The sequence below is a fragment of the Meriones unguiculatus genome, chromosome 20, assembly GCF_030254825.1.
Source record: "Meriones unguiculatus strain TT.TT164.6M chromosome 20, Bangor_MerUng_6.1, whole genome shotgun sequence".
Classification (NCBI taxonomy): Eukaryota; Metazoa; Chordata; class Mammalia; order Rodentia; family Muridae; genus Meriones; species Meriones unguiculatus.
The window spans coordinates 65,225,987-65,243,420 of record NC_083367.1 but is presented as its reverse complement, the minus strand read 5'-3'; positions in this window follow the sequence as shown (position 1 = coordinate 65,243,420).

Below are 17,434 nucleotides of genomic sequence, written 5' to 3'. Positions count from 1 at the left end.
AAACTCAAAGACAGTTAGCTCAAGACCTACAAGACCCTGAAACCATCCTATGCAGCTTAAGGTCTCTCTCTCTCTCTCTCTCTCTCTCTCTCTCTCATACCTTTCAGGCCCAGGTATTTTCAAGACTTTGTTCCACTGGTATGTTGAAATAGCCCCCTTCTCAGAAGACCTTATTGGTGCCATCCCAAATCACTGTACAACTTCCCCGCCAGGAGGTAAGACAGATTGGATGATCCATGCCCAATCCCAGAATACTTCAAACCCTCAAGTCCAAACCACATCTGTGCTTCCATTTTCTTGCTGTATATGTGATCTGGGGAGGGTGAGTTTTCTATGTCACATCCTTTTGATTGCCTTTGCAGTCAGCCAGCATTCACTTGACCCATTTGCCTCAATTTCCGGTCTTTATAAAGATGGGAGAAATAAAACTCCCCCATTCAGTTTAATTCTCTGAGCCCCCGCTGTGATACTCTGCATGCATCCTCAACAACTGCCCTGTATTTTACCTATTCTGGTTTTGAATTACATTGGCTAACTTCAGAAAAATCATCTTTAGCAAATTGGCCCTGAAAGTAATTGAAGCAGAAGATGCATGCGGTCCCTCGGCAATTGTTTTAGCTGAGCTGTCAGTCATGAAATAAACAGCCTAATAAGGGTCAGATCCATGGGTCTTAAAAGCCTGTTTATCATATATTCAAAACCTTTAATCATTTTATAAGACTCCACTAAATGCCCTTTGTATTCTCTTTCTCATCATGGTTCTTTAACAAACTGAAATGCCATCCATTATGTCGTTCCTTTTCTAGAAAATGAATAAAACCGAAAGAAATACAGATACAGAGAGTCCAGGGAAGGAAGGACTATGGACCTGGAGAACTTAATTCAAATCCTGCTTCACCACTTACTTACTGTGTAGTTTGCAGCAAGTAACTTACATTCTCTGAGCTGTGGTCCAGGAGATGACCTCACATACTTCTGAGCATGGAAAGGGTAACTGAGAAGTTGAAGCTGGGTGGCCTCAGCAGCATCCCTTCCCACACCTGGCCCTTCATGCCTCTTCACCTAGCCTCTTCTCCTTTGGCCTTACACCCCAAGGTTTTCTGTTACTCTGGCCTTTGCTAATGCTCTACTCCATGCAGGCTGGCATTATGATGCTGTGGTCCTACAATCTCCAACTCATGGTTTCTCTACTGGACATCTAACCCACACTGGCAGTATTAGTTTTCAGAGTCCTCTGGTCTCTCCACTAAATTTTGGACCCTTACATGCATAAGGGTCTTAACCTTTACTTATACCTCCATACTAGGTCTGCTGCCCTTCCTAGATCTAAATAAAAATCAAGTGTTCTCCCACATTGGAAAGTCATCCTCAGAGCACCCATCTCAGCACCGTTTGTGTTGTTTGTTGAGACAGGGTTTCTCTGTGTAGCCCTGGATGATCTAAAACTCGATTTATAGAACAGACTGGCTTCAAACTCACAAAGATCTACCTGCCTCTGGCTTCCAAGCTGGGATTAAAGGCTTGTGCCACAACGCCCAGCCCACTTCAGTAGTATTACCCCCATTCACAGTATGCAAGCCAGAAACCAAGAGATGACCCGCAAAGCCAGTGTGGTGATGTGTGCTGAGAATTCCAGCACTTGGGTGACATATAAACATCTGCCCCCCCCCACCTTTAGCCATCACAGGCTCTCTAAACGGTCTCCCCAGTAAACACCTACATACCTTATTGCTACATGTCCCTTCCGCCACTGTGGTCCATTGCATCATGTTTTCTAACAAATCACAGCCTGCTCATTCCCTTCCCCATGTGCAGACTCCATGTTTTCACCTCCCTGCTTATTTCCCATCAGGCTCTTCCAGTCAAAACAACCCTGAACAGTCTGGCCCCGTCTACCTTACATCACCTCTTCCTTCCTCTCTCACCCATCCCATGGACCTCCATTTGAGTTTACTTCCCCAGAATAGTATGCAAGGGAACAGCACCAAGCTATCTTAGACTCTTCTTTTAGACATCCTGGCATTACGGAGGGATTTTCTTTGCTGGCTCTTATCATATGTGCTGTTGTATAATAACATGTTTCTTCTGGAAGCTTCCATGTAAGCTTGAAAGCTCCACAAGGCAGGAAACAATACTGAAGCATAATTTGCTATCTCCAGTTCCAAGGCTGAATCCCAGCCGAGTATCAGTACTTTATCAGTAGGGAACTGTTTCTTAAACTATTAGCTCCTCTTTAAATTAAGGTGCAGGTAGGCTAGCGGTAAAGTTAAAAAAAGGCCCAGTTCTCCTGTAAGCTACTCTGATCCATTTCTGGCTCTACAGTTTACTAGTTGGGTGACCTTAGGGATTTTCTCAATGTTCCCAACAGCCCCTCACCAAAGCTAAGCAGCATGAATAGGAAACTCAAAAAGCCTTGCCTCCATCAGCTAAAAAGGACCAGTCTACAACCCAAACCAAGATACCCATTGTTAATCATGGCCGGAGCAAACATGGATTTAGCAGAGAACATTATCTAAAAATAAGAATGCTAAAGACTACTGTGTTTTCTAAGAAATACCTCAGAAGAGGAGTAGAGACATAGCTGTCAGTAACAGTTGCCATTGTAAGCAAGAGAAATTTAACACCATCTCCACCTGAGAAGCCAGCATGGTGATGTGTGCTGGGAATTCTAGCACTGGGGTGCTGGGGAGCTCTGCATTTCAGACAGAGAACCCTCACCTGAATCAAAACATAAGGTATACAGCTCCTAAGGAAAAATACCTGAGGTTGACTTCACACACACACACAGTCACACACACACACACACACACACACACACACACACGAGAGAGAGAGAGAGAGAGAGAGAGAGAGAGAGAGAGCACTCTTCTCCACTCATTCAAAAGACGCTTCTAGCTGCTGGGTCCCTTTCTTCTAGCAGTCCAGCTCCTAGGCAGCTGACCAACCCAGGCCGACAGCTAATGTTTTTCCTCCCAAGGAAACAGAGCCAGGGTTGGAAGCAAGCAAGGCAGGCCTGCCTCTCCTGCAAGCAATCAGCACAGGCCCTCAAGCATGAGATTTAATTGCTTGTTCATTATTTTAGCTTGCAGGGGCTGCAAGGAGGCAGAGCATACCATCCAACAGAACCCAGGGAGCTGTCAGATTCTAAAATAATAACAGGACCAGAAAGAAAGGAGGGTTCTTCCCCCACCAAAGAGCTTCAGGTGCCCAGAACTCAAAGACCCCCGTCTAAAGGCAAGGCAGCCGTTCCCTGATTGTTCCACCCTTTCCCATTCCCTCTGAGCAGGGAGGCGAATGCCACAAAGAGAAGAGAATTTGAACTCGCAGCCCCGAGTGCAGCCACATCCCTTTGCTGCCTGATTGTATACTTGAAGTGCTCATAAAGTCAATAACTTCCCATGGCTTTCCTGCCAAGCCAAAGATTAAAAACCAGACATTGTCCTTTTGAAGATGAGGAAAGTAATAAGTGAGCAGGCCGAATCCTCTTTGGGTTTAAAAGCTGTGCAGTTCCACTTTCAGGTGTCAAAATTGCCTTAAATCTTAAGCTCTGTTGTACCCTGCTGTTACACAGGAATAATAGAACCAGGCCAGCTCTCTCTGACAATTTAAAAATCATTTTTCTCTCTAAAAACTTGTTGAAATATATATATTAGCACGGACCTTTTTCTTAACATTTTCTATTTTTTATAAAAGCATATTTTTTAGATGTGTCTTAAGAGATCAGGGTAGCCAAACAGAATCTCTTTTTCTTTCTCTAAAATAAAGGAAGATGCTCTTCGCCATCCCTCGGCTTCCAAGCATGAAGGGTACCGGTGGCTGCTTCTCCTCCCCATTTTATTCCCACTGTCAGAATAGGTTTGACCCCATCTCTCTAAAGGCAGAAAACTTCAACAAAGGCAGAAGGACTATTTAAAGTGATGAAAGATTCTGAATGAAGGATTGAGCCTTTGATGATGGCTGAAAGAGACGCAGTGCTTCGGAAGTGGATAAAAGTCCAGAGCGACAATCCTTTGCCGTGGATATAACCTTGAAGGTGCACTTTCCCCCAGTGAGCTCAAAAATAAATAAATAAAAATAACCACAATCTGCAGCACGCATGGTTCGAGGCTATCTGTGGCTTTCAGAAGGTGGGGGTCCCGCAAAGCCTTAGCGGCATGACAGACCTAGCCTCCTGCTACTGGACCAGGAGAGAAAAAGTGAGAGATCAAGTAACGGTGGGATGGTAGGAAAATTGCTCCCAACAAAAAGAGAATGAATACCGGTGTATATACACAACCTTGAAAATGTGCTTTAGGGGAAAAAAACAAAAACAGAAAGAACACTGCCCTGAAAGGTCTTGAGAACTTGCGTGGCTGGTGATTTTTTTTCTCCCTTATCCTATCATCTCCTTTCCCTCAAGTCCACTGCACATGCCCCTTCTGTCCCAACTCTGCTATCCAGACAGAGCTGAATAGGCACCTGTCCTCAGATACATGCAAAAGAATGTGACTGTCTCAGACAGTATCATCCGGCTTGCTTTTCCATGTTCGTGGGGCCAAGGCATTTCCATGACTGTTGAGTTGACAGCTATGCTGGTACGTGGGGACTGTGTGTTCTTGGCAGTGACTCTTCCTGCACGCTTCTGCTAGGAGTCTCTAGGTGGGATTCACCAATGGGACATACTGAAAATCGGGTTCCTTGAATCCTGCAGTGGAGGAGGAGGGGCTGAGCCATACACCAAAAGAGTCTACCTACCATCCTTTCTGGCTCCAAGGAGGGTGGCGGGTCTCCACTACCTTCTGCTGCTGTTGGGCTGTGCTGGGCTTTCCTTCTCGCGGGTGGCCTGACCTGGCTGCAGTCAGCTGACGGGCACCCCATCGTCCCGCCAGTGTCTACACCCTGAATTACTTCACAAGCCAGGCTCACTGGAGACAGCAGTTTCTTAATGGAAAGAATTGGTTATCAGGTCAGGCCACAAGCCTGAATCTCCGAAACAGCCTGAGTCAGACAACTCAGCACTCAGAATTAAGGTCTCAGATCCTTCGGTTCTGGTGAGGTTTTCTGACTCTCTTTAGGGTGAGAGAATTAACTTGCTGGCTCCATCTCATGTTCCCTATATACAGGATCTGCCAGCATCTACTGTGTGCCAGAAGTAGTGAGTCTTGAACTATGCTGCAATAGTGGTATTAAATGCCCTAAGAAAACAGCAGTACCAGATCTTCTCAACAAAATAAGGTCTGCCCTTTCTCATGCTTCTAGCAACATCACCAAAGACTTACAGGGCTAGTGCTGGGTTGTCAGTCAAAAGCACATGACTCACCAAGGACCTGCAACATGAGCTGCCCACTCCTGGAGGCACACACGCACAGTCGCACACAAGTACACACACCCCACTCATTCAGTTCGAAATAAGGATTCACATCCACGCTCTAAGTCTGGAGAATAGGGCGTGGGGTGGTTGGTTATACACCATCTCCAAGGTTAAAGGTACAAACAGTGTAGGCTCTGTGCCATCACCTCAGCCTCACTTCTGCTTTCCTTATTCCCTTTTAGAGACACAATCCTCATGCTGAAATCAAAACTCCCTATATGGTGACATTTGCAGTGAGGCCTCTGAAGCCATCAGTGGGGAATCGATGTCCTCATAAGAAGAAACACAGAGATAGGACCTTCCTCAAGGCTTTGTGGGTTTACATGAAGACAAACTGGAAAGGGAGACGCCAACAGATGGCAGATCTAGCAACTCCTTGACATTGGCGTTTAGCACACAGAGAGAGAATGAATGTTTTCTGTTGAAACAGAAGCTCTGGTATTCTGTTACAGCAGCCCAGACAGACTGACACTCCCCCTTAGCTTTGTCTTTGTCTATTTCTGGCACTCTAGAGTAGCGGAACAATGGCATCCAATGGAATCATAGGGCCTGAGGAGACCAGAAATCTTCTTACACACCACCTGGTCCAGCTCTCTCATTTCAAAGATCAAGGACAGTTAACTGTGGTCACACCACAAAGCTGCATAAGCTCAAGAGGACACTTGTGAAATAAGAAAGAAGATGAGTTCCCGTGCACTATGGACAACATGGGTATCATCCTAGCAAACCCAAGTCTTACAGCTCACGAGTGTTAGTAAGGCCATATTATCAGTAACAACAAGTAAGGTATGACAGGGAAAGAAGCAAATGAACATATAACACAGGCATCTATACTCACTAACGCAGAGCGCTTTGTCCCTCAAAACCTTCATCTATTGAGTCTCACTACCTCACTGATGCACAGGACCCTGGATGTCACAGATGGGATCTTAACTAAGATGGTCTTGGGAAGTGCTGCTGTTGGAGGAAAGCCTAGCCTCCTCTCTTGGGCTTGCACTTCAGACTGTGCTATGATGTCTGACCCAGAGTCCCCTGGTCTTGAAGGAGACTGGTTGCTGCACTGTGCTCCATTATCAAGCACAGCTTCCCCCTCCCTTCTCCAGTACCACTCACCCAGTGGGTGCCAGCACTATTTGCATTTACATGTTCATAAGGACTGTTTTATATGATGCAGTTTTTCTCAACATAAAGAAGAGTGAAGTTCTGTCCTTTTCAGCTAAATGGATACAACTAGAGATGGCAAATTAAGTCATCCCAGAAAGACAAATATTACATGTTTTCTCTCATTTTGGAGTCCTAGCTTTTACAGATATAAATCACATATTCACATGATACATAAAATCACAGATGACATGACAGTAGAAGTGAAACTGTCAGGGCACAAGACTTACTAATGGGGAGAGAGAGAGAAGGGAGAGAGGGAGGGAGAGAGGGAGGGAGAAAGGGGAGGGAGAGAGGGAGGGTATGAAGGAAAATGCGATGCTCAAAGTCCATTGCAGACTTGCACGACAAAGGCATAGCGTAGCCCTATATAGTAGTGACAACAATAACACTAATCATATTAAATCACCTGCTAGCCTAGCTTGATTTCCATTGATATGGTAAAATACTCTGACAAAAGGCAACTTAGCCGAGAAAGGGTTTATTTCATCTTACAATTACAACCATCAGTTATGACAGAAAAATCACATCACGTTCACAGTCAAGAGCATGAAGAAATGAATTCATGCTTGCCTGCTTTGTTTAGCTTTATTTCTGCACTCATACAGTTCAAACCCCCTTGCCTAGGGAATGGAACTGCCCACAGTGTTCTTGGCATATTCTCCCTCCTTGGAGGTGATTGGCAAAAGAGTCACATACAATCACACTGCAAATATAACTCAAACTGGTTTTCTTTAAGAAAGAAAAAATTCCTTTAATTGTACAATAAGCATCCTACCGCAGTCAGAAAATAACACTTCTTTATTGACTTATCAGTTTATTTATGAATCTAAGAGAGTTCATCTACCAAAACCCTAGTTTAAGTATGACTTTTTAAATACTATTGAGTATATAAGTGATCTCTGGATTTTTAAGAACCTAAAGTAGAAATAATAAAGAACCTCTTCACTATTACCCATTTAATAAAGTAGCACAGTGGCTTATCTAACACTATAGTTTATCATCATATAAGGAAATGTATCGATTGCCCAAATCGCTAAAAAGTGAACAGCATTCAAAGAATGAGGCCCCCTGGGCTGTATCTGGGCAGGCTGACCACCGTGCACTATGGCAAAGTTTTGCATCATAAGCAGAAACCTAATCCATCTTATTTCTTCTTAAGAAAGGAACAAGAAAAAAATAGCTTTGCTTAGAGAAGGACTTGGACCCTGTTGCTCTGAGCACTGATTGCCCTGCCTCTGATGGACCCTGCTTTTCTGAGTTGACCATGCAGATGGATTGATTCACCTTATCATGTCTGTCAGAACTGATCTTTGGTATTTATTCATTCTTTCTCTCTAGGACACATAAGGGAATCTTTTTAACCCATAAGCAGAACACACATGTTTGCGCGCGCGCGCGCGCGCGCGCGCGCGCACACACACACACACACACACACACACATAAAATCAGCTGTTTGGAGCCTATGACTATACTGAAGAAACCTGAGAACTTCTTGACTTCAGACCACTATAGAGACACTGTGCTCAGTGGATGCCAACCCAGATAGCCAGGACCAGCCTTGGGAGCAGAATTATATGGCAAAGCAGGCTCTAATTGCATGATACGTGACTGATGTCAAGATGGAAGAAGAGGGTGCCTGAACCAGCCTTGAAGAGTCTCCTACAGAGGTAGGAAGATGGATAAGCAATAAGAAACCAAGATGACAGACATCTAAAGAACACAAAGGCTAGGTTCATAGTTCAACTGGTAAAATATTTGCCTCGTAAGCATGAAGACTTGAGTTCAATCCCCAAGAATTCATTTAAAAGCTGCTGGGTATGCTGGCACTTGCTTATACTTCCAGTCATTGGTCGGCAAAGAATGCCACTGCAGCCTAATTGTCAAGTCTCTGGCCAGTGAGAGACCCTGTCTCAATAACAAGGAGGGATGGCACTTGAGAAACAGCAGCAGAGATTGTTCTCTGATACACACGCGCACACACGCACGCACATGTGTTCCTGAGCACACACCATGAGGCTAGAGAACACAGGCTCTGAGGGGATGAGAACTGGAACCAGAAAGACCTGGGTCTTATTTACCAGTTGAGTATCTCTGGACAAGGCAGCTAATATCTTTGCCCTTCAGTATCTTCAACTGAAACTTGGACAGTGCATCGTAGTATGCTAGGGAGAGCTGGTTGGGACTTTGGGTATAAAGAGGGTAAAAGAGGCCAGACATGTGGGAAGCTCCTGTCTAATTTTCCTGCTTCCTTATCGCTTTATTACTATCATTCTTATGATTTAAGTGTCAGGAGACTTCACAGAAAGAGCACCACATTCTAGAAACAGAGAAAAACGTGACTTTCCTTGAGTTCTAGAGTCTGAGAGGCCTGTAATCAGAATCTCTGTTTGATAATCTTAATGAATTTATGACAGAATCTCAATCTCTGTAGACATCAGATTCTTTGTAACATATAGTATTACTTTCTGTTATTCTGTTATTCTCTTTTTCTCTAAACAAACGACTTTAGGAGCAGTAAGTTGGTTCGAGGGTAAAAGCATGTTCATCTAAGCCTGAGGATCTGAGTTCAATTCCTGGGACCCACATGATAGAAGGAGAAAATTGACTTCCCAAGTTGTCCTCTGACCTCCACAGGCACTGTGATGTGTGCACATATACAAAAATGAACACATATAATTTTGTGCTTTTTTAATTAAAAGTCATTAAATTGTACAATAAAAAACATTTCTTCATCTGTGGGCAGAACGTAAATTATTGTTCATAGCACACCTATGTAGCTATATATTAACATATATACAACATACAGGTCACTCTTCTTATAGCCCTTGGCCTCCTGGCGTAGTAAGCAAGAGCTGCTATGAATTATGCCGGACTACTGGAATCAAGTATGTGTTCAGAGAATAGGCAACATGGAGTTAGCAAATGAAAAAGATATTTCAGAGTGAAGTAAGAGTGTAAGAATCTGGATAGAAGCATGGCCTGTGTGAGAATTCTCAGGGAGCAGTGAAAGGAAAGACTAGATAAGGAAACAATAGACGCAAGTCCCAAGATGGCGGCTGAAGAAACAATAGACACAAATCCCAAGATGGCGGCTTAAGTGCTAATTGAAAGCAGCTACTGTGGGTTACAAAGCTGAGAGAGTGGATAAAATTCAAGTTGCAGAGATCAGGCTGGTGGTGAAATGCAGAGTGGATGGAGTAAGGAGAGCCCTGAGGGCTTAATCTGCAGGTTGGTGAAACTCCAGCTACTTGCAACACACACAGCCCAACTCCCCATTTCCAAGCTAATTGGATTTCACGTGGAGTCCTGTTCCCCCATTCTGCTCCTCACTATTCCACACAGTATAGACTTTCTTTTCCAAGTCTCAAGGGATTCGTAGATATGGATTCCATAAGGATTCTAGTCACTCACCTTCTACTGATTTTTAGCTTAAAACACAGTAGAAAATTATTGACATTATTTTCTTGAAAACCCTTCCCTGCCTGCACGTGTCTGTGTCAATAATTGTCATGTTGGCAATTGGAAAGGGGCCTTTGGCAGCTCGCCTAGGAATGTCAAATAGTCTCCATTAGGTTTGAAAGCTCTGAGTTTCACTAATGGGCTGATACTCTACCTGATATGATTGTACAAAATTACATAATTGATTTCTGGGACACTATGCCACACACATTTTATAGGTTTCTTTTATTTTGTGCCTCAAAAGGCAAGCGTGCTTGTGTTCATTCTCCTCAGTAAGAGGATCTCCAGGCTTGCTCCTGGCTGGTCAGGATTAAACTCCATGCTTTAAAGGGTCCCATACCCCATTTCTCGGTTATTTTATACATCAAAGTCTGTGTTTTCCACTGGCTTCTACCAGATGGTAATTAAAGAGGGGCCTGAGAATGTTGAATTTCACCCATGGTATGTTGCATGAAGGACACTATGCCCACTGTGAAATAAGAAATAAACATTTTTAACTAATTTCAATCTGTTTTCTTTTCTTTTCTTAATTTTCAAGCTTAGAGTACTTGAAAATACTTTGTTACATTATCTCTATGCAGATGAAGGCATTCCCTTCTTTAGCTATGTGTCTAACCTGGTGGAAGCCGGTAGTTAGGGGACAAAGTAAGAAAGTCCTGGCTCTGGTATTGATTATTCGCCCTGTGTCACTGCATGCAGGGACCAATAGGGCTCACATGGTTCTGGTATTGATTATTCTCTGTGTCTGTGCATGTAGGAACTGACAGGGCTCCCATTTGGGTCTGACTGTGTGGCATGGGCCAAACAAAGCAGAGAAAAAGCTAACCCAGCCATATCCAGAGATACTGGAGAAGTGCTTCTCAATATTGAAACAATGGCTACAACAAACCTACACTAGAGGGGAGGACCCACTGGCCTGAGCAGGTGTTACAGAACCATGACTAAATTTTTTAATATAATATATTTTATTTGTTCTTTGGCTATTTCATATGTGTAAAGAATATATCTTGATCATATCCACTTCAATATTCTCTCCAAAACTTCCGCCACGCACCACCCAACACACTCCTCTCTGTCTTGATGTCATCTCCTGGTTTTGCTAATAACACACTGAGGCTAATTAGTCCGTCCTTCCTGACCCTTGACTGATCTTTACTGACCAGCTCTTGTGTAGATCACCATAGCAGCTGTGTGTTTCTGAGTGCAACGAACGTGCCACGCCTAAAAGATGGCTGGTCACAACATTCTTCCACAACATCTACTTCTTACGTTTGCTCCATCCTCTGTTCCTTCCCAGTGTTCTCTGGGCTTTATGGGGGTAAGACAGACATGAGGATCCTAAGCTGGGCCGCATGACTGCATTTTGAAAGAACCTTTCCAATGAAGTGAAGAGGGAAGTTCATGAAATGTTCAAGGCATACAATAATGCAGGGAGGAGGAGGAGGAGATTTTTGCTAAATCAGTGAGGGACAGTGAACTACAACTGAAACAAGGGCTGAGTGGAGCTCACGTCAAGAGTTAAACTTGCCTCACAAGCTGAATGCTAAATGAATTCCCCACTAATCCACATACAAGGATCCTGATTTTCAGACATAATTCTCAGAATTAAGCTCCTCAGGCAACTTCCTCTCCCTTTTTGAGAAATGCACTCCTTTCAGAAAGAACATTTCAAATAATTAGTAAAATAGAATTTCATCAACAGATATTTTCCAAAGCATTTCTAAGTAAGAAAACTATGTGGTAAATGGTACACAATTAGGACCCAACATTGAGTTGGGCCCACAAATGCATACAGGAGTCTGGATGACAACACGCCAGACCAAGGTGTAACCCAATCTTTAGCTAATTCTGAGGATGTCATTCTCATCCAAACAACTACATGAGAACTATAGTTTTACTATTTGATATTGAAATGTTACAGTCTTCTTACTGTTTTTTTTCCCTTAAATCAAAACAATTTCAAATTAAATTTATATATTCCTCAGAAGCACTTGGGGGATAAATGAAGAGGGCATTGTAAAGCCAGTATTGACATGCTATTTTGTTGTTTTTGTTCATGCATCTTTACATGCTTATTCTAACCAACATGAATAGACCATTCCAAGCAAGGTAGAGTCAGACAGACAGAAAAGACACAAGAAATAAAAATTCAGACCAGCCCACACCCTACTGAAAAACAACCATGACTTGAAACAATAAGTCTACTTCATTTACTCTGAAAGTTTAAAAAAAAATCTACTCAAATATCTGCCCAAATCTTTTAATACATCTGGGGGAAATTCTAGGAAAAAATCAGACTAAGTAGATAAATGATTTTTAGAAAAATTCACCTATTAGCCAAAGAACAAAACATTGTTAATAATTTGTCTGTTTGCCCTATTTCATGAACTTTAGAAATTCCTTTTTAGAGGCTAATGTTTAAGAGAGTGCTCACTGAGGCATTGAAGAGACAGCTTCCAGGGACAGACTGACTTGTGACAGCCATGATTTTGTCCTCACTCAAGTGTATGGAATCAGTATTTCCTCCTCCTCCTCCTTCTTCTCCTCCTCATCTTTCTCCTCCTCCTTTTCCTCCCCTCCTCCTTCTTTCTACTCAGCTCTCTGCTCATTCTGAACAACCTTACCTCCTGACTATCTTGGTTGGGAATCTGAGGAAGTCATGAAACAACTAGCTCAGGCCAATGTGTTCTGAAGCAGTCCTCTTCCTGTAGGAGCCTTCAATTCTCATTTCTTTCTATTATTTTCCTTTCAGTGAATGATCTTCCAGCCTGGTCCTATGGAGAGAAGGGCAGGCAGCAGAGATTCCAGATTACCTTGAAGGCCTTGCAGCAAGGACAAGAAGCAGCCCCCATCCTGTCTGAGCCACTGAGAACAGGAGCTGTTTGCTATCATAGCACTACTTAGCCCATCTCAACATACAGTTGTTTTGAGTCCCTCTGTCGACATCTGGATTGTGGATGAACTTCTGAGTAAATACATATCACTGACATGAGTATGACATGTCAAAGACTCCAATACCTCAGAATCATGAAAATGGCAAAACCTGAGCCCATTTTGATACACAGCTTATTTGGATTTCTCCGTTGATGTGTTAATGGGGCTTTCTATTAAAAAAGAAGTGAATAGGAGAGAAAGAAAAGATACTCAGAGTACCACCATGAGCTTGGGGTCTTTGAAGACAGAAATGCCTTCATGTTTCACAAGAAGAAAAGTGACTTTCCCACAGCAGGAACATGTTGAAATATGTCAAGGATCCTCCAAGGGAAAGAAGAAACAAACAAAAGTGTGTTGTTCTTTTTTTCTTAGAATGCTAAATCTATAAATTCTCTTCAGCTACATCCTTCCTAGGCAGATGGAATCAGATTGAATGAAGTTGGATCACCAGATAGGGCTGAAAGAGGACTAAAAGAACCCTTTATAGGAACCCAAGAAACTAACACCAGGAATGACCAGGCCTGCTTTTGCAGGTATTTCATAGTAGCCATTGATAACTCTTCACTTATATTTTTGCATGATTTGAGTAGTAGACGGTTGATACCTTTCCACAAGGGCAGTCTCCGTGTTCCTTCAGGCCTTTGTACCCCCCAGGGCCTTCTCATAGAAGTGATACCTTAGGTGCTGAGCCTAGCTATGCAGAAGCTCAGCACGCATGGCTTGTGGGCACAGAGACACAGAAAGTTTGGGTTCAACACTTCGTGGACGCTATTGTACCCCATGGCTGCCTCCAATGACCTTGCTATATAAGCAGGCTGGAAAACATTGCCCTATGAATCTCCGCTAAATCACTAAGTCAGTGAATGATCTATAACAGCAATAACTATTAATGTAAACTGAGAGCAAACAAACATTTCTGAGGATTTACTCATTAACTCTCATGTTGATTCTGTTAACGAAATATTGGTTGTTGTTTTTTTTTTTTTTCCATTTTATAGACCTGACGAAATTACATGGGAGTAAATACAAAAACGAGAATTGGAGCCCAAGTGCACTAATTCCCAAAGACTTTCTTCCCCAAGCAAAACCCAAACTTCCTCACTTGAAGCAAAATTATTTTTTGTTTTCTATTTTAAAAAGAAAGCAGACTTTTTTATTTTGAAATTTATTTATTTCTTTATTATGAAACTTTTACCTGGTTATCCCTGAAAACAGATTTAAACTACCAACATTAGCAGTTCTCCAGAACTCAGGAAAACCACAGCTGTCAGCCTTTCTGGATCACAGGCTGGGTCTCCATGATGGGGCTCGGAGCAGCAGAATTATTTTTCTAGGCTTCACCACAAAACAGCTCACAGGCTGCCCATGCCAGCTCAGGCTCTCGGTATCCCAAGGGCCTGCTGTTTAGATTGACAGCAAAAGGGATTTGAAAGAATCCGGATTTTGAGCAAATCCTTGGGGAGGAACTTCTAGGAAAGCCATCTGACCTGCGCCTGAGGATGAGGGGAGTAAGGAAGAAGCCCCTATTGTGTATACAGCAAGACTTGGTGGTGGTTGAGTGTGCAGTGTTCCTCGTATCTCAGCAAAGGGGAATAGTCACAAAGCGCTTAGGATCCCTCTGCCCAGATGCTAATTAAGTATTGTGTATATCAATTTTACTCAAGAGTTTAAATTTCACAGCTAAGCCCGATTCCTTTAGTTAACTAGGCTCAGCAATTCAGCTGCAGCACATACAAGGACTCACTCTCTACACCATCCCACCAAACCCCTTTTTGGGGAACACTTCTGAGAACAACGAGTTTATTCATGCCATCCTGTACCACCTGACCAGCGAGGCACAATCGTAGGCAATCATTTTAGAATGCCCTCCCTTTGAAAGTCCCTCGGAAACGTAGCATGTGTGAGTGGGTGAAGCCTGGCAGCGGTGATAGCTCACAAGACCCAGAGGTAAGACGTGGTTCCAGGTGACCATGGAACCCATGTGGGGCAGGTATGATTGGTGCTTCAAGATGCACCTGGAAGCAATTACCTCTCACAGGTAACAACAGCAAGAATGCAAACAGTATTATTGCAAGTGGCACCTTTACTTGTCTCATCTAAGGCTTTTCAGGTGCCTCCTAAGAGCAATTATTAGCACATGGCAGGGAACGAATGCTTGTCTTGCCTTTCTCATGCTGTTTATCATTGTGTAAAACAGAACCACAGCATCATAGTCGTGGGAACAAAAATTCATACTGGATTATATGTGGTTCTCGACCTGTAGGTCATGACTCCTCTGAGGGTCTAATGATCCTTTTCACAGAGGTCACTTACCAGATATACTGCACATTAGATATTTACATTACAATTCATTACATAACAGTAGCAAAATTACAACTGTAAAGTAGCAACAAAAATAATTTTACAGTTGGGGGTCACCACAACATGAAAACCTGCATTAAAGGGTAGCAGCATTAGGAAGGTTGAGAACTACTGGCTTAGAATATCACACACTCAAACACACACACACATACACTCACTCACATTTACAGAGTCTAAATACACAGAGAGATATGCATCTGGTTAAAATATTTTTAAAGAGAGTTTGGAAAAATGCAAGGTTGGGATGTGACAGCTCTGTGACAGATCTCTCAAATAAAAAAGATAACGACGGAGCCTTTATGTTACTTATGGCACAGAAAGTAGTAAGGGGCTGAGCAATATGAAGACTCAATTCAGGCTTTAATGTTCTCATATCTTTAAGTTATTAAGCAAATATGAAGATTTATGGTTTTATGTTATAATGGGGAGACAGAGAGAGGAAGCTCTTTGCAAATTAAGAATGCCATTCCAGGGTACTGGAGATGGCTCAGCCTCTAAAGCAATTGTCCCACTAGCGTGATCACTGTAGTCTGGATCTTTAGCATCATGTAAAATCAAAGTAGGCATGCCCACCTGTAATCCCAGTGCACAGGAGGCAGAAACAAGTGATTCCTAGAGCAAGCTAGCTAGCCAAAACTTCAAACCCTAGGTCAGCCAAAAGATCCTGCCTTGATATATAAGGTGGAGAGCAATAGAGGAAGACTCCCAGGATTCTCATGGGGTCCTGCAGAGACTTATGAATCAACCAAAGACCGTGCATGGAGAGGACCTAGACCCCCTGCTCAGAGGTAGCCCATGGGCAGCTCAGTTTCCATGTGGGTTCCCTAGTAAGGGGAGCAGGGGCAGTCACTGGCATGAACTCAGTTGCCTGCTCTTTGATCACCTCTCCCTGGTGAGGTGATCTTACTAGGCTACAGAGAAAGGGGATCTATAAAGTTCTCATGAGACCTGATAGACTAGGGTCAGATAATAGGAGAGAAGGACCTCCCCTATCAGTAGACTAGGGGAGGGAAACTGGGAGAGAAGAGGAAGGGAGGGTGGGACTAGGAGGAGATGAGGGAGGGGGTTACAGCCTGGGTACAAAATAAATAAATTATAATAAATAATAAGAAAGAAAGAAATCCAAAAACAAACAAACAAAAAGGCTTCCAGGATTGATCTCCAGCCTCCACACATATTTGTATACATTCAAATACTTACATGAGTCCACAAATATGTAAATACACACACATGCATGCATGCTACACACATGTAAAAAAATAAATAAGATAAAGAAACTATAGAATGATATCTCATAGATGCAGTGGAATGCTAGAAATGGAACCAATGCCTGTATTTAATGCATCTCAAAAAATACAAAGATTCCTTAAAGGATAGCCACTAGGAATGCTAAATCAAAATTGGATTCCTAGGTCTTACCTCTGGTTTAGAACAACTGGAGCCTTGGCATGCAGGGTTCTACTCTGAGGACTCCTCATAGCATAGAAAGCTTGTGAGAAATTGAGTGGTGTGAATATCATGTAACAGAGACTTTTTTTAATCTGCATGAGAACACAGGGATCAAGCCTCAGCAGAGCAGATCATTTTTCAAAATTAAGATGTTTCTTAAAGCAGAATAACTATCAAGTAACTGCACATATGTATACAAATAAAATAGAGAGCAGATGAAAGAGCCACGTAAGAACATCATTCTGCTTCCAAGAGAGAAATCTGAGGTTAAACTTGTTATGGAGGGCAATGAAGAATTTCATCTGCTTTCCTTTATGTTATATTTTCTCGTTGGTGGCTTTCTTCTGTTTTTATCAAGACCTGCTAGGTGGTCCAAAGGTGAGGCTCTGACATTGCTGCTAGAGAGACTGCTTTTTGCCCCCTCTGCATTCCAGAACACTCAGTGGGAGGTTAAATGATCACACTGTTCGGTGGGAATTGAGATGATACAGTGGACTCCCTACTCTGCTACACTCAAGCTCTCCAGTCTCTGGGACAGGAAGAGCCTGGTGCCACTGGATATCAATGTCACTTGAACAGTCAAACCTATATTTTCAAAGGGAAAAAAATGAAATGGCCTACACCTCTTATATCCTACAGAAGCTCCAGGACCTTGGAACAAGAACTGGGGATTAAGTGGACAGAATCCTGAGAATGCAAACAATGTAAGAAACTCAC